Source organism: Larus michahellis, chromosome 1, assembly GCF_964199755.1.
Source record: "Larus michahellis chromosome 1, bLarMic1.1, whole genome shotgun sequence".
Taxonomy (NCBI): domain Eukaryota; kingdom Metazoa; phylum Chordata; class Aves; order Charadriiformes; family Laridae; genus Larus; species Larus michahellis.
Genome location: NC_133896.1, coordinates 141,791,853 through 141,817,437, shown reverse-complemented (window position 1 = coordinate 141,817,437; position 25,585 = coordinate 141,791,853). Strand labels below are relative to the sequence as shown.

At 40.5% G+C, this 25,585-nt stretch overlaps 1 protein-coding gene across 6 annotated transcripts in view; it reads right to left on the bottom strand.

Annotated features, from left to right (window-relative positions):
• ARHGAP6 (Rho GTPase activating protein 6) overlaps positions 1-25,585 on the bottom strand; it is a 344,815-nt gene that overhangs the window by 128,103 nt on the left and 191,127 nt on the right. Inside the window, exon 1 of one of the 6 annotated variants that reach the window (XM_074606596.1) lies at positions 1,388-1,516. The exons of 4 other annotated variants lie outside the window; for them this stretch is intronic. The gene's annotated coding sequence lies outside the window, so the exon portion shown is untranslated. Of the gene's footprint in view, positions 1-1,387; positions 1,517-25,585 lie in introns of those variants that run through there. One more of the 6 variants, XM_074606553.1, reaches the window with a different exon arrangement.

The following is a 25,585-nucleotide window of genomic DNA, read 5'->3' as shown; positions in this document are numbered from 1 at the left end:
GACGATAACTCTTTTTTTTTCCTCTGAGAGTTATTTTTTTTTCCAAACTGCTAATAATACCAATTGAATGCCATTGTTTCTCCGCAATAGAAATGAATTGCGCATGCAAATCTAACAATGATGTGAACCCAAACCAGAAGCATCATTACTAATGTCATGATAATTGGCGTTCATACTCATCATAGCCATATGCTTTCTGCTGAGTCAGTTTTGAAATACATGCTTGCCTAAAAGGTATTAGACAGAAGATACGAGACTGAATTCCTAGAGGTCACTGAATGGTCTGTAATGTTATCTATAATAAAGATCATTACAATAATTAAAAATATTATATTGTAACAGGCTGCCCAGGGAAGTGGTTGTGTCACCATCCCTGGAGGTATTTAAAAGACGGGCAGACATAGTGCTTAGAGATGCTGTTTAGCGATGGTTTTTGTCAGAGTTAGGTTGATGGTTGGACTAGATGATCTGAAAGGTCCCTTCTAACCTAGGCGATTCTCTGATTCTATTCTATGATACAGTTGCCTACAGTAGCATGGGGAAGCCTCAAGCAATCTTGCCCTTTACTACCTTACAGCTTAACAAGACAGATAATAAAGACATAGAAACTAAAAACCACAAGGCAGTAATTCAGGAGGTCTGCATTCAGTGCCACAAGTGATGTGGGGCAGACTTCAAGTTTTAGGTGAAGCATATACGTATAAATATCAGACCATTTTTTAACATTACTTTGAAGTCTAAAACTACGCATAGAGATCTAGCAGGGCTTTCTAGAATGCAAGTCAGCTGCCTAGGCCCTATTGCAATCAGCAGTTATTAACTCAGCAATCTGTTTAAACAATGCAAAAAACCACTGAGGACTTCTTGTACATTTTATGTGCCTAGGCATTTCCAAGGATCTGGCCTCTAGGTACACGTGAACTGGAGCCCTTTAAACTTCCTCAATACTGAAGCCATTCTGCCCCATTCGATGAATTTTGTGGAAACCAAACCTCATAATCAAACTACATATTATATTCTTTATGCAGAGACACACATACATAAAGACAGAAAAAACATTGTCTAAAATCACAGGGAAAGTTCCATAGACATGCCTCCATTAATTCACATTCAGCTATAGCAAGTTTTTGAGCTAAACTACGTACATAAAGCATTATATTCTCCCCAGCTTACTTCTGGCAGGGATAAAGAGGTCTCCAGAGCTCCACTAGTTCTCAGGATGAACCCCTACAGGACTCCCTTAATGATTTGCCTTCCTGCAGCTTCAGAATTATCTCCTTCCCAAACCCTCTTTCCCCTTTTTCTGGACTAGTCTTCCCAGCTAAATTCTGAATTTAAATAAACAGTGAGAATGGATGGTTTGTCAAGCGAGTAACAATCGACTTACGCTTTTATCCCAGTCTCAGCTGTCCTAGTTGGTCTGCAGACACCTGTGCAGCAATAGCCAACAGACTGGTTGTCTCCTCACTTCCTTTAATAGGGTGTAACTCTGAAAACCTGAAAAATTACCTCCTCCTTTCCATCTTTTGCAGTGCTTTTAAGCTGGTGGTGGGAGGAGCGGAAAGTCTCCCTATCTCGTCGTGTGAGAAAAAGCTAAAATTCCCATCAGAAGTGACTCACCGACATTAATCATATATACACCAGCTTGAAAGGCACTCAGAACATGAAGCTTGAATCCATCCTCAGTTAAGCAAATGAGAAGCAAATTGCTCGGCACTATCATATTATTTTAACTGCCATATCTGTACAATTTTGCACAATGGAGCTGACGAATATAAATTTATTGTTTCTAGCACTGAACTCTGACAGAGAGGTGCTGCTGAATCTTTGGGAAGAACAAACAGCTGAGTAATGTGCAACTGCCTTTATTCTGAAATTAATAAGTATCAGTGTAAAGATTTTTGTATACAAGATACTCGCTGCACTTACCACCTGGTTTGTGCATTAGATTAAATATCCTTATTGCTTAACCAAGCAGCTGCACTTTAGACTCTTCAGTAACCAAATTACACTGCAGGTTGAGATACTGCATCTTCTGCTTGCTTCTCACTGGGAATATTGTGAGTTTTTATTCAATAACACTAAATCCAAGTACAAAAATCCAAAGAGTACTTACTGTTTAGATTCTAGACTAGAGCTAAATTTTGGGGGTCGGGGAGGCTGAAGAAAAAGAGAAAGAAAAAAAAAAAGAAAAATCCTACAGTCTCTGAAATGTAGCTTGAGAACGAGAGGATTTATTTTCTTATTTAAAAAAAGACGACAACAAAGTCACATTTGGAAATATATACAACATACCGAATCTGTAAAGCAGGGAATTTTCCCATTCATACCGTATATGCAATATTGCTCTATATTCTTCATAAAGTGGACTCAGGTTTTTTGCCTTTCTGGTATTTTTAACTTTGCCTACTATTAATTATCCAGATCCCACAGGACTATACTCAGAATTACATAAGAAGAATATTCTATTAGCCATAAAAACAACAGTATAATTATAAAAAGTGAACTACACTCCTCCTATTTTTCAGGGAAGTACTCTAATGCCCAGGAACTGGATTACGATCTGTCACGGTCCTGTAAATTCAGGATAAATCAAGTGTTGCTCTATCATTTACCTTGGCATGAAAGAAATCAGGGGTTCATTGCAATAAAACGCTTGAGCTATTGCCAAGCTAACAATTTCTATTGGCATTTAATTATAGTGTGTTTTCTGAAGCCAAGGCACAGCTTTATAGCATGAGTAGGGCTACTCCGAGCAAGAGATTTGTTCTGTTCAAATCAACACTCATTTGACAAATAGTTTTAATATGTAACAATGTGTGACACAGAAAACTGGCCAAGGATGTAAATTTAGCTCATCACTGAATGTTAACGAATATCCAACCCCAAAATTATAACTACCACTATAAACAATAAAAATACTTAAGTACATCCTACCTACGTTTTGCAAACATAAAAGCAAACCAGTCAGATTTCCTTCTGGGTAGATCTATAAATGTAAGAGTCCTGGTGAAAAATTGGGATCTGCTACACTTCACACATTTCTACACCTCTAGAGGAAATGTTTGTATGACTTCAAAGCTTCAGTTTGTTCTAGTTCATACAATAAAGGAGCTCGCTGCTTCGGCTAGATCGCATGTGTGCCTTCTGCTGTTTCCCCTCCCAAACCTTAACAGTAAATCTCCAGGAATGAGCCAACTGATAATCTCCCTCTCTATGACATGGAGTATGGCTTTTTGTATGAATATACTGCCTCACGATTAGGTTACAACAACTCACTTCGTGAAGCTGTTTGAGGTGGGTTGCTGATGAGCCCCCATCATTTGAAAAGAATCAGTGGCTTGAGTTGATCGTCCCAAAATTGAGTTACCCCAAACCATTATTCACTTCTGAGACACTTGGGTCTGCCTGTATGTCATTCAAGACAACAAAAATCCAGAAAGTATAATCCCAAGCTGATCATGATGCCAGGTTTAAAGGGCCCCTAGTAATGCCAGTAAATTAAATTAAGTTAGCTAGTGAGAAAGGAGTTTAGTGGGAGCTACCCAGCAGGCTGGAGCTCCCCGGTAAAGACCCCGTACCTCCTCTGCCTGTTGTACATGCACAGGAAGACAACCTTGCCCTAAAGAAGCTCACATCAACCTTTCAGCAAATGCTAGCAGGAGCAGGACCATGCTCATTTGTTCTGCTTTTACTCCTTGTTTATCAAAGTTTCTCTACTAACGTCTTAACTGGCAAAAAGGCTTGACAGAAGGAAAACCTTTCCATGAGGGCTAAACAGAGCCTGACTCAGGTTCTCAACTTTTCTCATATGTTTCCTAAAGGTATTTATTTTGTAGATTTGTTCAGTACTTAGTAAAGCAAGAAAGACAGAAACGTTCTGATTTTTGGTGACTAGGCTTTTTCACAGTATTTTTAACAGTCTTTTGACATTTTCAAAAAGGAGCACTCCACAGAAAGGGTTAGAGACATCAGAAGTTGCAACTGTCCCTGAAGAATAAGTCATAAGGAATATCAGCCTCGTTGCTACAGAAGATCCTATAAAGAAAAAATCAGAGGAAGGCAAACCTTAATTTCTTACTAGCATGTGAGAGCATAAAGAATGCCTATGCTTGATTATTATTTTTTTTTTTAAAATTAACATCTCTGCTCTCTTCTGTACTGGGTATTAGAAATCAAGTGGGTATAATCCCTCACATCATTTGAGACTTGTGACTACAACAAATCAACTATGGTTAGTTTGTAAGCTAAGTCTGTAGCAACATACACAGCCTACTGAATCCACAGAGCAGCAAAGGGGACCAACTCACATTGGCGTGAAGTATCTAGCTCTCAATAATCACTCCATTATACATGTGGGAAGACCAAGGCAAGAGGTTTGGGTTAGATGCCTAACAGGGAATGTACATAGGTGTTTAAATTTAGGTAACGAAACTGCCCAGGCATCTGCAGCCTTCTGGCACGATCAATGAAATCTCAGTCTAGTCAAACCTCCATACCTCAGCTCTGCCACACCACACAAAGGTCACCACAGCAGTGATTAAAAGGGCGAAAGTTCAGAAGGTGATCCCCCAGAGGTAGGTCTAAAAGGCCATGTGCTTACAGGACAGAGGGATAACCATGGCTTTCATTCAAAAACATGGAAACAGGCTCTTCTGTTACAGAAGAGCCTCATGGCCAGAACACTAAGCAGATGTGGGAATATATTTCTGGGGGGGAAAAAAAAACAAAACCCAAACCAAAAAAAAAAACAAAACCACCAAAAAACCACAAGGCAACAAACAAAAAACCCCCAAACAAACACCATTACAAAAAAAATCTCCAATCCAAAAAAAAACCCCAAACAACCCCACTACCAACCAGTGCAGGTATGAGACAGATGAGGAGGTCCCCAGTCTTAGGGTATTCTCTAGCATAGTGGCTTGTAGCTTTTTCAGGAAACTGGAGTTTGAATTTCCTACCAGGCCACACTGGAAAACAGTGAACCTGAGTCTTCTGGGTCTTGTGGGACTCTGTTTGGCACACTGGCAGGTCTTTGTTATGGCACCTGCTTCTTCTTTTCCATTGCATAATGACGTGAGGCACTTACTCTAGGCTGTATTTCCCCCTCCAGAAAAAGCCAGGTATACCAAAAGTCTGTGCAACAACTTTGCAGCTTGACACTTCCCTCCCTATTTTAATGTAGCCCCAAGGAAATTGTTTAAGGTCAGAAAGAAACCATTAGTAGAAGCAGAAACAGAAGTCCACCTCCAATCTCAGCTCCAGACCGCACCCTGCTATTCACTGAGCAACTATGAGCGCATCATTCAAACCCAGGGCTTAATCCTTTCTCTTCTCCAGATGCTTTGCAGCAACTGTGGTGAGACAGGCTGGAACGCAGTATGAAGCTTTTCATGCTAGATTTCAAGTATGTTTCTGTACTCTTATGACTTTGATTCCTCTTTTTTGCCTGTGTAGAAACATACTGAGGTAACATACACCATAAATAAAACAAATGTCTTTGAAGAAGGCCTCAGAAGCTCAGAAAGTTCTTTGCAGTTTGTAGTTCAATCTGTTTCCTCTCAAGTTTTATCTGGCATGTTGGCTTGTTAAGATCTGTGTGGTGTCTCAGATATTCTCAATTAGTCTTACTAAGACCAATTTCCTTCCCATTTAGACGAAATGGGAGTTTTCATCCATGTTATCTGGACTTTTCCTACTGATCAGAGAACAAGTCCTAAATTGACAATGTATTAATATGGGAAAAATAGAAAGGTGGGTGATCTGAATACGGATAATCAGAAATAACAAGGTTATCTAAATAGAGAACTCAGAAGAAATCTGTGTCTGCTGGAGTCAAGAGGAAGATTTTATCTTTCACACTTATAATTCATTTCTAGCCCTGTTAGTCTAGAAAAAAAAAACAAAACAACACAGAACCAAAATAGATGCTTGCTTTTGTTTCTACCTAATGATACAAGAGTCTCAGAAAATTATGTTGGTAAATAGGAATAATGGCCAGTCTTGATTCTGATACAACAAGAAAGAAACAAAACAAGGATAGTGAAGAATTGAAGAAGCAAGCGTTGAACTCCTGAAGGGAACAATTAGCGGGAAGCTAGTAAGTACCCAATATGAGACTGAGTAGGAAAGCAACAGAGTCAGAGTATAAGACCTATGGAGGAAAAGCAGAAAATGTAAACCAGGAGGCTACAGAATGAAACAGGGTGTCAACAACAGACAACGAAAAATTCAAGGCATCAAAATGCGAATTGAAATGAGCAATCAGATGCAGGGAGGCAGAAAAGAAAAAAAGGCCAAAGAGAGTCATGAATAATTTAAAAAAACAATGTACAATTGAAAAAGAATGACAACGTGATATACAAAACTTAGCAGCAGCCTGTCAAATTTTAATTATCTTTTCAATTACTAATTAGGCCTTCTCACTGATTCAATCAAATGACAAACTTTCAAGAGTTTTAATGTTACTGGGGTTTTTTTCCCCTCCTATGATCTGCTCATCACAGTGGAGAACCAGAATTCCATCAAAGAGCAGAATGGGACGTTTGCTGCAAGATCATCTCTGCCCCTTAATGCTACAGGAGCCCTGAGTAAACACCCATCTTAAATGAAGAACATGGCAGAAATTTCAATGACATCAGTGAAGCAGGATTTTACATGTGTTCACGACAAATAAGCCTCTCTGAGAAAGCAACCTATCTGAAATGGAAGTTATCTTTATTTTTTTTTTTTTTTTTGTAATCTCGATTGGAATAATTACTTCTCCAACCATATGAGCATCGAAGAGAACGCAGGTGATGGATGTTAGCGCCTTTAGGAATGGTGCACAGGACCACAGAATGGTAGGGGCTGGAAGGGACCTCTGGAGATCATCCAGTGCAACCCCCCTGCCAGAGCAGGGTCACCTACAGCAGGTTGCACAGGAACACGTCCAGGCGGGTTTGGAATGTCTCCAGAGACGGAGACTCCACCACCTCTCTGGGCAGCCTGTGCCAGTGCTCTGCCACCCTCAGCGTAAAGAAGGTTTTCCTCATGTTAAGACAGAATTTCCTGTGTTCCAGTTTGTGCCCATTGCCTCTTGTCCTGTCGCTGGGCACCACTGAAAAGAGCCTGGCCCTGTCCTCTTGACGCTCGCCCTTTAGATCCATGTAAGCATTGATGAGACCCCCTCTCAGTCTGTTATTGACAAGCTACAGAGAAAAAGCCATTTGCACTCCTTTCACTTACGCTAGCTTTCAACTACATGTGTTAAATCTTAAAAAGATATAAATGAAGATGCCTTGGCCATGGGAACATTAGCTGCTTTTGCTAAAATTACTTCAACAGGTAGTTTATTCATTTCAGACAGAGTCTTAAGTCTTCTTCCTCAAATTCCGCGGGAACATCTGTGCAATACATGCCACAGTGAAATCACATTCATTAAAAATTGGCCTGCTGTCAGCCATGAGCCTTTGATGAGATTCAATATGTAGACACTAGTGCTTAACTCTGGAGCAACCTGGGAAGGCATCCTTTATCTCTTATTTTAATTTTAGTACTTAAGACTAATTCTTCCAATAATTCTTAATGCTTAATTCAGAAAGACGACAGTGGGCATGATGTCTTTTAGAGAATCCAGTACTAAATATAAGTGCCATTTCAGAACAGATGTTGTTACAGATTAGGTGTAATTAATATTATATTGAAAATGGACAAAATTGAATCAAATTTATATTGTGTATCTAGGGAACTCTGATAAATTAAAAACTCCTGTTCACAGCTCTGTGAGAACACAAGGTTTTCTGCATATTGCAACGGCACATAAAATGCACAAGAGCAAACAGAAGGATTAATTGCTGTACTCTAAAACAGCTAAGTCGGAAAGAGACGTGCATCAGCTTCTGTGCCCATGGTCACTAAAAGGCAAGGACAGATTATACTGAGAAAACCCCAGTTTGAATCTCTAGCAAAAATGCTCATAGTACATGAAGTTTTGCTGGAAACAAGAGAAAAGTTCAAAGGCAAGCTAACTTCCATTTTTGCAACGGAGAAGGCGGCAGCAAGATTAATGTGGTGCATTAATCTTAGCATTCCTCACAAGTGACTCAGGCCTGCAGAAGAAAACATTCCCACTATCTGGTTAGAAAACGTCATGTTTCCCACACGGAAAGGAGGAGAGGAGCCCGAGCAGTGCTGGTTTTACTACTTTCACCCTGATGAATCTGTTCGCAGACCCTTCAGTTGTTCAGAGTCTCAAACTGCTGAAGGAAAATAGTTTCCGTTTACCAACGAAAATTAAACTAGCCTTCACATTTTATAAAAAGCTCGAGTCAGAGCATTCCTAAACAATTATTTAACATTTTATAATTTATCATAATAATCCTTGGTAAAAGCATCTTAGAACCACAAGCAGCAGCAAAATAGAAGAGGTGCTAATAACTCCGTAGCTATACGTGTTTACACACTTAAGAGCTATAAATATATACTTTACGTGGTGACAAGCATAAAAAAAAGAGTCCATCCAGCAACAAAGAGCAGGAAATACCCTTGGTGAGCTGGAGGATTGAGAGGGGCCACAAAGCCACCTGTAGCACCTGAACCTCCACTGTTTCTTGTGCCCGAGCCAAATGGTGAACGCCTGGTTCTGCCGGGAGCACTGACCGCACGCAGTTCTCATTCACCTGGGTAAAAGCCCAATGTAGTTACCAACCAGAGAAAAAGCAAAAATGCACTTCGAGGTTCAGGTTTGCAAAAAAGGACAGTCAGTCCTGATGCTTCACCCTTAAACCCCCAACGCTTGCAAGAGACGCGAGAGCATCCTGCTGGGAAGTACAAGAAGTAAAGGGAGCCACAAGCCACCCCCTTCCCAGCCGACAGCGTGCCGAGTAAGCAGCTGCTCAGACCAGCCCCTAAGAAGCAGCAGATGCTGGTTGCCCTGACCTAGATTACTTCAGAGAGTGACTACTCTCATCGTCCTGGAGAGGCTTGTACCACACCAGCCACAGGGCCCGCTCAACCTCCTCGGGATACGAGCGCCAACCTGGAAGTTGCGACACATAGAAGAGCGAGCAGGAGGCCGGTTACACCAGATCCGGGTGCTCAGGGTGCCTGCCCGGGAGGAGAGGTGTTCGTCAGCATCACCCTCTCGCACCTGCATCCCAAGGGGTCTCACGGGAGACTCCAGGTGGGTTTGAAGGTAGGATCGGCAGGACAAGCAACTGAGCACTGAAAGGCAGTTTGCCATCTTCATAAAAGCATCTAGAACAGCAAGGCAAAAGACTCAAAAATGCCTCCTGTAGAAGCAGTTAAAAAACCCCAAAGCTTAACCACTCCCAAAACGAGAAGGAATCAATATGAAACAATTAAACTATACAGAACACTTGTGGTAAGCAACTGATTGCGATTTATCCATCCTAAAAGTATTTCCCAATACAGTTACTCAGCTGAGCTTCTGGTTTGTTTTTTGCGTTTCTTTTATTAATGTGACATTAAAGTTCAATTCCTAATGATCTTTCTCTATTTTTGTTTATACACGTGGGAACCATTTACAATTCAAATGCAATTTTTTACTGTGTCCCTGAATGGAAATTACCGGTTTGGTCTGAACAGTTTTTCTGTATCAGCTTAGGTCTTTCAGTAATGGCTTTTTCACAACCTAATGTACTGAGAAAGGACTGAGATTATTAGAAATAATTGTATTAGCAACCAAGGAAGGCAAATTATAAAGAGCGAATATTGCAAGTTTTTAAAGCCAAGTCCTCCTATTATGAATTGAATTTCCAACTTTCTTCCACTTTCCTTTATTAAGTATTTTATTATATTCTACTGGAGAAGAAATGTTGTACAAGGATAGAAAATATTCTTTCAGTGTTTTCCCTCTCTCTCCACATCTTGCACGTTAGACCAGCTGCCCCACTTCACAGCTCAGCTGAAAAGTTGTAACAAAAAAGTGGAGGCAAAATAAGTTTGAAGAATGCCACCAAAAAACATGGAATTCTTTGCCGTTTCAAAGAAACTCAAGGAGTTTTTCCATTTCTCACACTATGGTAAATGATGGAAGAAAAAGGATGGAATTTGAGTCATTAACAGATTTTCCCATGTATCTCCTCTATCTCACTGTGGTTTACAAAATCCTTAATCATGTTTGGGTTTTTTGTTTTGGGTGGGGTTTTTTTTCAGTTGCTGCTGAGTTTGGCACAGACAAGGAGGAAATGTCTCCAAGCCATGACCTATTAGAAGCTTTTATATGAAAAAAATAAAATAAAGGCTTGTCACTAGCTAAATGTTTATTTTAATCCACCAGCAGATTGCAAAGAAAATAACAAGAAGAAAATGAGATAGCATGAAGAAAAAGAATTCTAATATATCAACCGCATTAATTAGACAGATGAGTTTTCAAGGTGATTTTAAAAAATTAACGTTTTTAGAAAATGTGTATGTTACAGACCTATATATGTGTAAATGAAATACTATAACAGTTACTTCAAGGGAGAATACAACACAGGAAGGTTTTCTTATACAAAAGTGGTGAGGCACTGGAACAGGTTACCCAGAGAGGTGGTGGAAGCCCCATCCCTGGAAGTGTTCAAGGCCAGGCTCAATGAGGCTTTGAGCAGCCTGGTCTAGTGGGAGATGTCCCTGCCCATGCAGGGGGGTTGGAACTAGATGATCTTTAAGGTCCCTTCCAACCCAAACCATTCTGTGATTCTGTTATTCTAACCGTTACCTAACTCCAAGAACTTCCTTCCCCTTCTGTAACCAGGTGCTCAATAATTCCAACAAAAAGGAGAGCCAAGTAGGCATCCACATGTGTTCACTCGCAATTCATTTTTTCTTTCATCTATTATCCTAATGTGGATACATGCTAACATACATACTTGCTAACTTTTCATAAGCACCTTTCATAAATATACAGCATATTGATGCGAACTTGGAGAAGAATTATAGAGAACTTCATAAAAAAATGCACACATTTCATCAATATGTCTGACAGCTTCACTAAAAGATTTTACTGGAAAGATACTATCCAGCAATAGGAATCTTAAACCTAGTTAACCTTAGCCCAGCAGGGCAGAAATGGCAGATCTTTGTTTAGTGTGGAGTGACTGTTGTTCTAATGCTTTAAAGCAGCTCAACCGTATTAAAAGGCATCTCTCAGAAAGTCACTCGCATGCATCATCTAGAAAAACAGTAATAAAGCAAGCTGTTGATCTTCTAATAATTGAAATAAATAAGGATAATGCCAGACATTCCCCGACTCAATAGAAAAATAGGGAAACTCAAACCACTGAGAAGTGAAGTAATATGCCACAAAAAGTCAGTAAAAGAGAAGGAAGAATACCCAGTTCTCCAGATGTGTTACACTGGTCCCAGGATGGGAGATTCCACTTCAACTTAAAAAAGTCCAATAGACTTTAAGTTAGGACAGCTATAATTTTTGTCATAATGCCATTAATTCACTATAAAAATTAAGATTGGAGGTTTCTTTGATCCCTATTTTAAACAATGAACTAAAATGCTTAGAATAGTAAACGTTAAAGAAGCAATCTTTACATAGCTCCAGATCTTAAAATGCAAGCTTTTAAAAAGAGCTCTTCAACTATATTTCATGCTGTCAGTTTGGTTAGAAGATACTGAAAAATTAAGAGTAGAAAAATTCTACTGAGGTCAGTGAGACTACACACACAGAGTTCAGTCACACAGGATTTTATCTTAATCTTTAATGCTGATGCTCCAGAACTGCCCACGTAACTACTTTCGTGGTAGATAAAGATGAACAATATAACCCACATCCTTTATCACCATAGTTAACCATTACTCACTTCTTCCAGTCAATAAAGATTGACTTCTTGATCTACAAAATCTCGTGGTCACCTATCAAAACATGACCCACTTGCTCCACTGCTTACTCAGGGATCTTTCTCAGGAGTCATTTGACCTGCTCCTCATTGATCTTGTTCCCTTTCCCTGAAATACTTTTCTTCTAATCCATCTAATCTGCCTGGATGGGCGCTACATCCTCCTTTCCCCATTTCCTCCTTAGACTTCTTGACTCTCTTCGATGTGTCTTCTTCCTCACCTGCTTTACGCCCATACTAGAGCCTAGCAATGTATTAAGAAAAAAGGACAATTACTTTGAAAATAAATGCATTAACCTCTCAACTAATCCCACTATTATATTGCTTCCCCTTCTTCTAGTCGTCTTACTCGGAGAGCATTCATTAGTAGCTGTCTGAGTTCTCCTTAGCTTGACACACGGGTGGACCAGGCAGCTGCTGCAGAATTGCCACCGGGTAAACTCCGTGGTGAGGTTACAGCCACGAAGTCTGCGCTCACACTGCAACCCCGTAATGAATATGGATTAGGTCACCCTTTAGTGACAAAGGAACAAGCCACTTCTCCTGTATCATGGAGTAAAAGCTTTTGTAATGGACAGAAACTACTTAATAGCCGATACGCAGCAAACTAACATTTGAGTTTATTTTGATGTAACTTGCTTACATTTCAAAAATGTAAACTCCTCAGGAAAGCTGTTCCAGGTCTCACTGTCACTTACACCAGGGATCTTCAGAGTATACATTTTCTACCACTATTAGCTGCTTTACGTGGTCAGAGAAATGTAAAGGAATGTTATTGCAAATGACAACCAAACCTTTTACGTTATATGTAATGGAAAATGCAGCAGAACATACACATATGATAAAATAATCTTCCATCGGAGATAGATTCTATCAAACCTCTCAAAAAGCCTTGTTTCTGCTTTTTATTTTAATCTTACACAGTCTTTGTTGTTTTTTTTTTTATGAAGACTAAAAATTAAATATTTTTATCTCACAGATAATGCAACAGAACCACACTGTAGGTACTTCAGAGCAACTAAGTATGTTTAATCACTTTTCTTCTAGGATTCTCCCTTAATTTGAGGTTTCAAAAGTTATACAGCATGTCAGCAAAAATAATGCACCGATGGGAATAATCTGACAGAAGCACAGAAATCTGCCACTGCCACGTTTTCAGTAATTTTCTTATTAAAAAAAAAAGCTACAATACCTAAAAGAACATGTAACAACAAAACTTTAATTTGTTTTCGAATACATCTTTCCGTATGTGCTAACAAGCTCCTGTATCTCTGTCAAGGAGCTATTAGAAAACTTGGCAAGTAGATGTGAATGAAAGAAAATAAAAAAGGGTCTCCAAATGCTCTGCCCTGCGAAGGTCTGAGCACCTGAAAGGCGAGAGGTTCTCCGGATGCTTAATGCTTAACAAGACCTTTCCATGTCTCTCGAGACCAAGCCTAAAAAAGCTTTTTGTTTCTTGGTGCCAACCCATTTAACGTAATCCTGTCTCCTCGGTTATGTGTATTCTGGGAAGTGAGAACAGTGTCCTGTCGTCAAATAAATCTTTACCTTTTCAATCCACGCAGTTCTCGGTATCTTTTCAGCCATATACGCCTACAGCTCACTTTGCATGAACTGATGCGACTTTCCCATAAAAGCTGGCTGGAACACCATTAATAAGCGTCAAATAAACTCCTTGGAAAGCAAAGCTCAGGATGAGATGGAGACTCCCCGCAGCCACAAGGCAGAGGTCACCGCAGCCGCTTGTCCCCACCACCCCAAAGCTAAGTGAGACATTCCACGCCAGCGGCTCTTGTAAATATTTTGAATGTCACATTTATGAGGAACATAGCTGGGCAATTGAGCACACCACCGCTATAGAAGTTACTCTGAGAAGATGCAGGTTTTATTAGAGCCAATGCTTTCTGCTTCCCTGCTCGTGAAAACTCCAGGCCTAGCATATAGCTGAATTTTCACCATTTTTCTCTCATTTTTCAAGTTACAGAGCAAAACACGCGCAGAACATCATAAAAATCAGGTGAAAGACAAACTATTTACAAAAGCACTTCTGACAGCGCTCGCCTAAATAAGCTTGTGGTCGTCCCTCAGCTTTCCTCCAGCTCTACTAAAGGAGGGTGCCTGCATTTTTCTTGAGCAAGCGGAGCAGCGTCAGACTGCCCGCATCCTTCTGCCCTTCTCTCTCTTCTCAGGTCTTGCTTTACATTTGCCCTTACACACCGCAGTCTGCCACGTTCTCGGTCTGCTAGCTCTCCTTTCCCCTTTAAATCCCACACACCAGTAAATCAGCCCTCTCGCCTCCCACTCGCGCGTGGTGCCATCTCCTTGTACCTATTTGGAAACCTACGCGTCTCTCCTCTCAATCTCCCGCCAACCGCAGCAGCCTCCACGTGTCCCGGTTCCCTAAACCCTCGGCACGTCCGCAGCCCCGGCTGGGATGGGAGGCGACTGGGGGGCCTGAAGGGACCCAGGTCATCGAGAGCTGCTTTAAAAGACGATTAAGCAACACACATTTCCAGCGTAGCTGCTCTCTGCGTGCATTCACCAGGTCCAGGGAGATAATACGGCAGAGATAGAGTCTCCCCTGGCTGGGAGGCTGTCTGGAGGAAGAATTACAGAGCGAGGATGGGGCTCTCCCTCGGCGCTGGGGCTCTGCCAAGACCAGGCCATGGGACGAAAGGACCTGACCTCTGAAGATTGCCTGAGGATTAAATGAGCTTCTTCACATTGTGTACGAATGTAACTGTTTTGATTGTGGTTTGCCGTCCTACTAGAGTGTAATAAGAGTTTTTCTCCCAGGATAAACCAATTACATCACCAGCCCAACGTGTCATGGGGCTGCATGCACACTTTCTCCATAAGCGTCTCCTCTGCGTGATGCACCACTGTCACACCAACCCCTCTTCCTAGCAGGGAGGAACAACGCTCCTGGCCCACAGGCAGGTCAGGCACAGGCAGGCCACCACAGACAGATTCTTGCTGGACACCGTCATGGTGCTCAGTCACATCAATATAAAAAGAGACATTCTTATTACATGTAAAAATTTAGTACAACAAGGATCCTTCAGATAATTCTTTTTAATGACCAAATCTCATTCTCCTCCCCAACATGACTGTCATCAGTGACATCTCCTCAAAGCTAAATGTGAATACAACAAAGGGCTGGGCTCCAACACCTTTACCAAAGAAAATACAGAAGCATGGGGAGAGTGCTTTTGTAACTTCTGAGAATATTTTAAGTAACGGAGAGTCAAAAGTAGATATGATAATACCACTTGACAGAAAACATCGTGCTGTCTGAAGAACAAATAGAAATTATCTTAAATGACAACAGATGGGGCCAATCTCTTCACCCAAGGTGACAAGTCACAAGCAGAAAGCATTCTGCCTTTTCAACACCCCACCTCAAACCCTCCAGTTAGTTACACTCACAAAAACGTATATTGTCATCGTACACTCACAAGGGGCTTCTATTGTGCCAGGTTCCCACCTCAAAAATGTCTCAGCAAGAAGTTACCCCTCTTACTCTTACTCTGGCAGGCAACACCAAGTACAGCGGCACCCACTTGGCCATTTACCACACATAAGACACATGCCAAATGCTACCCCTCAAAAGGCCCCACGCCTGTCTTCTCCGTACCACCAGTGAAGAGGCAATTCCTAACGCAGAATCTGAAAAAAAATCCCAAAGATGTAGCTTCTACCATCTGGATGATTTAACTGATGTATGCCAGAATAGCCTGCCTTTCACATAGTGATACACTAAGCCTGGTCCTGTTAGTTATAAATACATCCAGCGTAAGAATAATCACATACGCTGCCTGACTAAAGAGGATTTTGTGTACGTGGCAATCAGCCTTGGTCACCTTGACTGAGACATTGAGGGAACCGCAGGGAAAAAAGAGAGGTATGAAGACTTCTGTAAAGATACGGTGGCAGAGTTAAGAGGTCATCCCTAATATTAATTTCATTCTACCGATGAAGAGATTCTCCGATGGACTGGGGAACACAGTTATGGACCCCTACAAAAGGGAGAAAACGCATTCTCCCTCTTCTGCTAGAGCTCAGCATTCTCCTTCTTCCCCCTTTCCTTTCACTGAGTGGAGATGGTTGGTCCAGATGGTTTTATCTCAGCTACTTCGGGACTTCAGAACTGGTTTATTCTCTTGCAACAGAGGTGCTCTTCTTCACTACAGGTACACATGGCTCATCACAACAGTGTGTGGTTAGAGGACACTACCAGTCTTCCACGGGGATCTTACCACCAATGTAAATACTTTTTTACTCTCATTTCAAAGTCCATCTGCTTTTTGGACCAAACTGTTATTTTCCAGGAGAGTTATTGAATATTTATAATTGTTAATGTATAGATTCAGTTTTTTCTCTTTTCTATTACTTATCTAGTTGCTGCTGTGTAAGACTGCGTGTTGATGAAGAGCTAAAGGCAAGTTTAATTCTTCATTAGTCTGGTGAACATTTGGAGCAAAACAAGTAACTACTTTGGAATTTTCCTAATTCAGGGCAACATGCATTTTTCAGGACTACAATGCCACTATGAGCCTAAAAATGACTAAGCCTTTTAAATGCTGTACATCTCTGAGATAAAAAAATACCTGCTGGCAGCAAGTCAAGGGGAAAAAAAAGTTTTACATAGGACTTTCAAATTCATTTAAGTACTTTGGCTCCAAGAACAAAGGCAATATTAGCTGTTTTCATCACTGATACAGGGTTATACAATTAAATTAAAAAAAAAAAAAAAAAGAAAGAATTGATTTGTTCCTTTGACATCTTACTTTCTCTTCAAGGCTGGGCTTCAAGGCTTCAGAACTTTTGAGAGTTTGCCTATTAAAGCAATTAATTCTTTCATGTATTGGCATCACATGGATAATAAGTTTTCCTTACTTAGAGGAAGAAAAGTGTTGACTGGAAAAACAGGATTACCATTTTGACAGTCTTCTGCATTTAGAAAGGTAGAATTGCATCTTTGCATCTGGCACATAAATATTTAATGCCTTTTTAAAAGCATTATGATGTAAAGTTGCAAAGAAAATGTTAGAGAGCATCTTTGACTTCCTTGCTTTTGTTCCAGAACATTATTCCCTTTTGATAAAGATTTCACAAGATGTCTTTTATATCTGCATGCAGGATTTCTTGCTCCTGAAACATGCCTAAAGCTTTCCAGCTTCCTTTATTTCATAAACATGAAAACACAAAGGGTGTTGAGCTGCAATCCAGTACAACTTAAATAGGAAGCTAACCATTGTTATAGGTACCACGTCTGCTCCTGAATCTTACTAATTTTTGTTAGTTTACAAAAAAGTTTGTGGGTTTTTTCCCTTGATAGGCATGAAAGATCCACACTAACAAGAGAGAAGACTTGCATCTATAAACTCAGGGAACGCGGTTAGATGATAACAACAGATCTATGTTGGCTTTTCGGAATAAGACCAGTTCGCCTTGTGTCAAACCCTTTTGGATACTAGCTTACTTTTTGGTGTAAGGTAAGACACTAAGGTACCCACCACAGAGAAAGCTTAGTGCAGACTCAAGCTTGCATGTTCTTGTCTAGACTGTGTGCACAAACTGAGCGCACAGTAGTGATTTCAGCCCTGAGACCACGCTTCCTAGCAGATCACTGCAGTTATGTCAAGTAGCCGTCACGAAGCCCATAAACCAGCTACCAGATGTCAAATGCTGCACGAGTTGATGAGTACACAGATTGCCTATGCTGCCTGTAGGACAGTGTAGGCATGCGGCCCAAGAGTACGCAAACTTAATGACAAGGTTGTCTGTCAGGGCCACATCATGGCAGACCTGCTAGACCTCTAGGGACATGAGCGTAAGGCAAGAACTGCCCCGCATACAAGTCAAATATAGCAGGGTTGCCGTGCTGGAAAACAATTTTGCAGAAAATGTCCTGGTTCTGGTGGACAACAAGCTGAACTTGAGCTAGCAATGAGCCCTTGGAGCAAAGGCAGCCAACAGCTTTCTAAGCTGCATAAGCTGCTTTAGGCAAAGTGTCACCAGCAGGTCAAGGGAGAGGATCCTTCCCCTCTACTCAGCCCGGGTGAGACAAACCTGGAATGTAGGGTCCAGTTCTGGGCTCCCCATTACGATGGAGACAGGGACTTACTGGGGCAAGTCCTCCAGCAAAGGGCCACAAAGATGGTTAAAAGACAGGAGAATCTCTCATATAGGAGAATCTCCAGGGAGAGCTGGAGATGAGAAGCCTTAGGAAGGTCTTATCGACATGAAGAAATACTGATGGGGGTGGAAGTACAGACTCTTCTCTGTGATGCAGTGACAGGACAAGAGACAGTGGGCAGAGGCTGAAATTCCACTTAAACATAAGAAAAAACTTTTACTGTGAGGGTGGTCAAACACTGGAAGAGGTTGTCCAGGCAGGCTGTGGAGTCTCCGTCTCTGGAAGTACCCAAACCACGACTGGACACAGCCCTGAGCAACCTGCTGTAGCTGACCCTGCTCTGAGCCGGCGGCTGTACTACATGATCTCCAGAGGTGCCCTTCCAATCTTAACTATTCTCTAATTGTGTAAAAAATAAAGAGAAAGAAAAAAAAAGATAACTTCTAATCTTTCCCTAGTACAAGTCATATTAGATAGTACTTGTAAAACCGGCAGGAACGCATAGAGAGAAATATGTTTTTTAAGCTGACAGTGCCATTCATTGAAGTTTATCAGTAGGCTCAAGCGAGTTATTACTTTCATTCTCCACCCTTCCCAGAGGAAGGGAAAACTGTTTTAAACCCATAAAATTTCTTCTGTCAGATAAACAGAAACTTTGATCTACAGTAGTTTACCGACCAGCTGAGAAAATAAGTAGTAAAATATCTTTTAGAAAAAGGAATTAGTACATTGTGCTATTTTCCTCAAACCTTCACTGTCTATCTTGGATTTTTAAAGAGTATTAACATGCTAATTAGTACACTGTTGAAATAAAAAGTACCTATTGTGATAAATAATTACACCCCACAGAATATTCCAAGTTATTGTGAAAACAAATTTCTTCATATTTCAAGATGATAGCACACACTTTTTCATTATGCAGCATAAGAAAGCGTGCTGGCTGCATACTTGTGCTCCATATAAATGTGGCCAATAAAAATTGCTGCCAAAAGCAAGAGCTCTCCTTTAGGGGACAAACAAAAAACGAAGTAAGAAAGAATGTTACAAGAACATTTGCCTGAGTAACTCATTACCAAACTACACAAAAAATTAATAAGCTAATAAACCTTTCTGTTTAAAAGAAATCCATCACACTCGGATTTTTATTTTACTATTTCATGCCAATGATGAAGCTGACTCAAAGAATGTAGATTCAAATCTGAATGTGAAGTTGCCCAAAACTGTGTGGCTAGGGAAGAAATCCAAGGAAACCGTCTGGTCTTTTACTGCAAATCAAAGAAAGCAATTCTCAAAATAAAAGCTGACGTTTCCTAAAGTCACAAACCAATAAAGATAAGCCAGACCATTTCTTCCTTCGAGGAGCTTTTGTTCATCTCACTGCCTTGAAATTCCTCTGGAGTGGAGTGTTATCTTCCTTTTGGACTCCAGGCTATTGATGGGCAGCTCCATTCAAACCCCACAAACACTGGCACCTATCTGATACGGAGACTGAAGCGGGAACAATTGAAGCGGGAACAACACTTGCTTTTTTACAAAAGCTCTGTCCCAACTCAGCATCTCCTGGCCACATTTTCCCACAGAGGGGGATTCAACCATGCAGAACTAGTTAAGTGCATACTCCATGACAAATACGACACATGACTTTCACCGAGGTGAAAGCTATGGAAGTTGACTCAACGTTAAAGAGAGGACAACATGAAAAGATGGCCATGAGTCTTCATGCCTTCCACCAGCCTAGTGTTCCTTAATAACAGAGGTCAAGAGGATAAACTTGTGTTTGGCAAGCATTTATCCACAACTGGATTTAGCTGCATCCTGTACTGTCTGTACAGTGGCGTGGAATGTTAATAATTATTAGTCATAAAATACTGAGGAGTCCAATGAAGTAGTAAAGGTTGTTCTGCCCCCCATGTCATGATGATTACAAATGAAGTCGATGTCCAGCTAAAGAGCCACTATTCAAAGTCTGGTAATAAAGCCATTTCCAGAGGTAAAATGAGACAGACACCTGAGAACGCTTAAGCAGTGCTGGAGTATCTGACATACCAGCAATATTTGGGAAAAAGAGACTGTGGACTTTTTCAACTGATTCCAGTGAGAAAAGTAACAACTCCCATTCATGTTAAAGGGATTAGGATCAGAGTCCTGCAGACAGAGGTACGCTACAAGCCCCACACAGAAATCAAATACATTTCAAACGTTCTACATATGAGTAATGCCAAAAATTTTATCAGGACAGACTTTACTGCATTACATTTATTCATAGCCAGATCACAGCTCACAGCCTGTTACCAATGCTGGAGAGAAGCCTTGGCTAAGCCAAGGCCATTCCAGAGGAGTTTCACAGATGAGAGGATGCATTACGGGACTTAGGAACGATTTTAGCATTTTGCTAATCTAAGTGATACTGCATTAAACCCATGCTAATACCTAAATTAATAACGTTTAGAATAGGAAAAAGAAAACAAGATTGCTGTATCAGCTTGAGAAGCCAAGCACATCATTCTCATTAATCCAACATACATTTCATAATGAAGCCACACGTTGAGGAGGAGCGGCGTTAAATCCAGCGATGGCTAGTGAAGCACGGTGCCTGGTGGAAGGAAAGTCAGGTGTAGCACGCAACCCAATCACAAAAGGTGGAAATGGGAAATGCCAGGTCCATAACGCACGCAGGAAGAAGAAATGACATTTTTCACTTTGTTCGAAGGCTCACAGGAGTTGCCTGCTACAAAATAACTGTAAGTGAAGGATGCACTCTGAAAAACGACAGGCAAATGAGCATTCTACCACTCAGTTCCCCATTAGCAAACCATATACACCGAAATCCAAAATCCTCCATCACTGCATTCTTCAGCAATTCATGGAAGCCAGTTACCAAATGTTTGTAAAATATTCTTCAGATACTTCCCTGAGACCCTAGCTCAGCTATGTTCATACAACAGGCACATACCATATACTCCTCAACCATCTTAAACAATTTTAAGGCAAAGAAACCAGGAAATGCAGCAAACCTCCAGCTAATTTTTATGGAGTTTTGCATTTCTGCTGCCATTTCTGCTTGCCATTTCACTCCAGTCCTTCTCATATTATTTAATTAATTTATGTAATGATTTATATAGCACCTATATCCCTAGCTATCAGCCATCCTTCTCGTATAGCCTTAAAAGGACTTGTTTAGGTTTGCAGGGGAGGGGGAGGAGAGGGGGTTCTTTCTGAGTGCACTGTGTCAAGGTTGTTAGAAGCCAGCAGATCCTGGCCTCCCAACCCATTTTTAAACAGCAAATTATGAAAACAGTCCACACGCTACAAGTAGAATCATAAAACTGAATTTAGTGAGAAACAGCAAGAGATAGAATCTGCATTTTGGTGAGAAACAGTATGTGAAGTATTCTATAATTTTCACTTTAAAAGGATGCGAGAATAGCTGTCTCCTTACAAACTTGACATATTCAGCACACACACACAAAAATTTAAACAAGTCCTTTTAAGGCTGCATAGCTTCTGTCTTTAAAAAAAAAAAAATAACACAACCCTCACATATTTGCTGGACTTGGTTGCTAGTGCTTCCCAGTGCTCTTCTCTATTCCTCTACAAGAATAAAACCATGCTCTGTCCCCATACACACGGGGACCAAAACACCACCTCATTCCTTACCAGAGGGGAAGGGATGGCCGAGTGACATTTCTTCCACTCCGCAGAAACCTTAAAATAAATAACAAAATAAAAACTTAAAAGTGCCCTCCAAGTGGTAAAAAAGGAAAGTGGAAAAAATGGAATTGGATTAAATCATTGCACTAAAACTACAAGCTATTTTTCTGCCCCAGTGACACTAAAGCTCAATCTTCCTTTTCCTAATGCACTTGACTACCAATCTTTGTTTGCTTAAGTTCTGCATTTCCTGCCTTCATGATATTAATGTACTTTAAAGCCCAGAAGACCAACTGGTACGTAGGATTTTGTGTCTTATGAAGTGATCTCCCTCATCACAAATACATTCCATTCAATAAAGAAGTCTAGAGATGAATATATCTTATAAGACTTTTTAGGTTTTATGTCCTCTAGCACATTTTGTCTCCATGGATACCCAAGGCTTTATTTTTCATTTATTCAGAGTGGAATATGAGCCTTTCAACAGATATACACAATGCTAATAGTCCTTACACACAGAAACCACCACAAATTCCTCAATCTTTTTAATCTAAAGTAGTCGTTCTATGAAAAACAATACTTCTTGTGGACCCCACAAGTCCTGGTTAGAACAGGTATTTCCTATTCCAGCCAACACTCTTGATGAGAGAACGTGAGATGAGGAAGGTGAGCATCACCTGAGTGAGAGGTTGTTTGAGAAACACCCTGCTTCCGTAGCAGAAGCCTCCTAATTGCTAACCTGAGTTTATTTATGCCTAGTTTGTGACTCATTTGTTGTCATCGCTGTGCTTTAACAGAGAGAATTCTCTCTCTTTTGTGTTTATTCCCTTGACATAGCCATTGAGAATAATCACGCCCTGCTCATCTTCCCTTTCGCTAGGCTAAGCGATGCTCTTCTCCTCCAGTCCTCAAGATGATAGTACCTCTATTCCCTTAAATGCTTTCTTACAATTCCTCCAGACATTAATTCTGCACTGGAAACGTACTCAGATTCCCAGTGGAACTGTACCGGTGCTCTTTGCAATGGTATAAACACTTCCCTTTCTCTACCAAAAACCTAACACCTGATATATTCTACAAGGCTTGTGTTTAGCAAAGAAAAAAAAGCCGTCACCCCCCCCACACACACTTTTCAGAAATGCAACAACTATCAAAGAGAATCACCAAATTATGGCACAATCTGGCTATGGTAAAATTATGCTTCATTTTTCTCTCATCTTCCATTCATCATTGTTCCTTGTCTTTAATGACTTCCTTGTTCTAAAGCCTTTCACACAACTGATGTCCAAACAAACAGCCTATAGGTGCTTGAGTCACATTTTTGCCTCAACAGCAAAGAATATATTTGTTATTCTCCAGTCATATGTGAGCAGCTCAAAATGACTGATGTGTCAAAAATGCTTGAGGTTAGATTTTAAATTTTATGTGTCAGTCCCCTGTGATATTTTGAGATGTCTAATGGAACAGCGAAGGCAAGACTTGCAGGGAGAAGTAATATATTTTACAAAAACAATCAATATAAGTTCAGAGGAAGAAAACATCCACACGACTTTTGACCTTGTGGCATTCTTATGGTCACTTAGGGATGGCTGTCATACAGTTCTCAGTATCCAGGAAGATCAGACACTTAGGTTTTATTCATAAATCAGAGATTCTCTTTTTCAGGCCTTCACTTACACAAATTATCTTGGTTTTAATACAGCACCTCCAATGTAATCATTGCTATTGAGAGTGGAGGTAGAAAATACATCTAGTTTTGAGATCATATCTAGATTATTTTTTAAGGTATACTACACCTTCAATGCACTGTGACTTCATTTCAGTCCTCATTCTTATGTCTGAAGAACCTCTTTTATTTGCATCAGTTTCCTCTGTAAAGAGCTCAGCTTGACTTTTGACAATTTTCACAGAAGCCTTTAACCTCGAAGCCACAGCCTGCATTGCAGGATCTCTGCTTGCCCTTCGTTCTGAAGCAGTTATCCATTTGCATCTCCAATAAGACATTTTATGTGTGGTTCAGACAGTTTGGGGACTTTGTTTAAAAAAATAAAAAATAAAAAAATTGTCTCCCCCTCATCTCTTCAGTTAATTTAATTATTTCCATGTAACTTCTGATTGTATTTTGTTCACCTTTCTATTTGAAATTAATTAAATGGTAAGCATTTGTTTGAGGACTGTTTTCTTAGTCAGCTCTTTCACAAGGTCATTCCTACATACCAAAGCTAAGCCTGAAACAGAGTGATCTCTTCATTCAATGACTATTAGGAGAAGAAATATGTTGACAACTTCATCCAGAAATAGCCTTCCTATCATTATTAATAGCATCTTCTCTAAGAAATAGAAGTTTCCCATAGACACGTATCTCCCAGTAGTATTTCCTTCTCTAGAAACATTAAGGACTTCTAGAGCAAAGATAAACTTGGCCTCTACAGCAGACTCCTAACACCATCCCATCGCACCTCACATCTTAAACCCACCCAGGGAACGTCGAGCAGGACCAGGGGGAGAGCACGGGTCTTTGCTCCACCACACCAACCACGAGGCCTTCCAGGCCACCAATAACTGGAATAACTTTCTCACCATTCCCATGCCTTTCTGGCGCTGCATGAACAGGTTGGGAAGGACAACCAACATTAATTGTTTATTTCATACAGAACTCATCAGAATCCATTTTTAAAGTGCTCCTAGTGACAGAAAAATTGAAAACTTCATAAACTTCGCTAAGCTTTTTTAAACTTCTTAAACCCCTCGTGCCAAAAAATGTGAGAGAATTAGCCAATCTGACCTAACAGAAGATTGTTATCTACATTAGACAGACGTTTACAGATGGACACGTTTGATAACAATTTAATCTTGACTGGGTGCTTCAGAAGCACCTCTCACCTTCGTAGTGTAACGGAGGCAGCTTTAAGCAATTTGAGTGCAGTTGTATTTATTAACACTTTGCATGAGTCACTACTTCAAAATGCCTTATGCTGTCCTTAAAATCATATTGGCATGTATTTCCTTCGAACATCTTGCTAAGTGCTACTAAAATTTTACAGCCCTGGGGAAAAAGATGTAGGAGAGAGCTGGCACACTTACACTTTAAACAATGAGGCATACATAGATCTGCTCCTCTTCTTCCCCATTCAGATTCATGACATGCAAAAAAAAAAAAACCCTTTACTTAATGTAATGTCATCCTTAAAATTTTGCAAGTATAAATTACATTTCCTCCAGAAAATGCAACATATCCCTGGTGAGCACAACGGTGCACTGCTTAGCAAAAGATAATGATTTTAAATCTTAAGTGTAGCCATGTAAGAGAGGAATAAAGCCAATATGAATGGAAAACGTATGTAATTTCTATTACCGTTTTATTTTTGTTACAGTTATTATTATTTTTATTACAGTTAGCAACAGATTTTCTTTAAACAGTATGTACTGTTCTGTGTCTTTTTAATCTTATATTTTCTGTTTTCTCAAGTTTGGCAAAACAGAAAGAATAGCACTAGTGAACCAAATGAATTAGGGGGAGGAAGGAGACTGAACTTACTTCTTCTAAGTTGTAATCATCTTTGTCAAATACGTGTATTAGTTCCAGGAAGAAGTGTGATTTTCCCTCTGACAAGGTATGCCTAACTCTGGGAAATGTCAAAGTTGGAGGCTTCCTTCAAATTAAGCTATCCATACAAAAAATTAGTTATTGTCACAGTAGTAGTGGTGCAACCAAAAGAAATCTGTCCACATGAGCAAAAGCTTTCCCCAGAGTAAGGAACATCTGCTTCACTTACTATGGTTCAATGTGGTAGGGAGGCATCTAGGAGCTTCTTCCACACTTGCTACACCAAGTGCCAGGAGCTTTTGGCCCCCTGGGTCATGCCAGGGGTACTGGTGCAAGGATGGGTGGCTGCAGGGGATCACTGCTCGGGCTGCAGGCTGGCTTCCAAACACAACGGCAATGGGGGTCTCC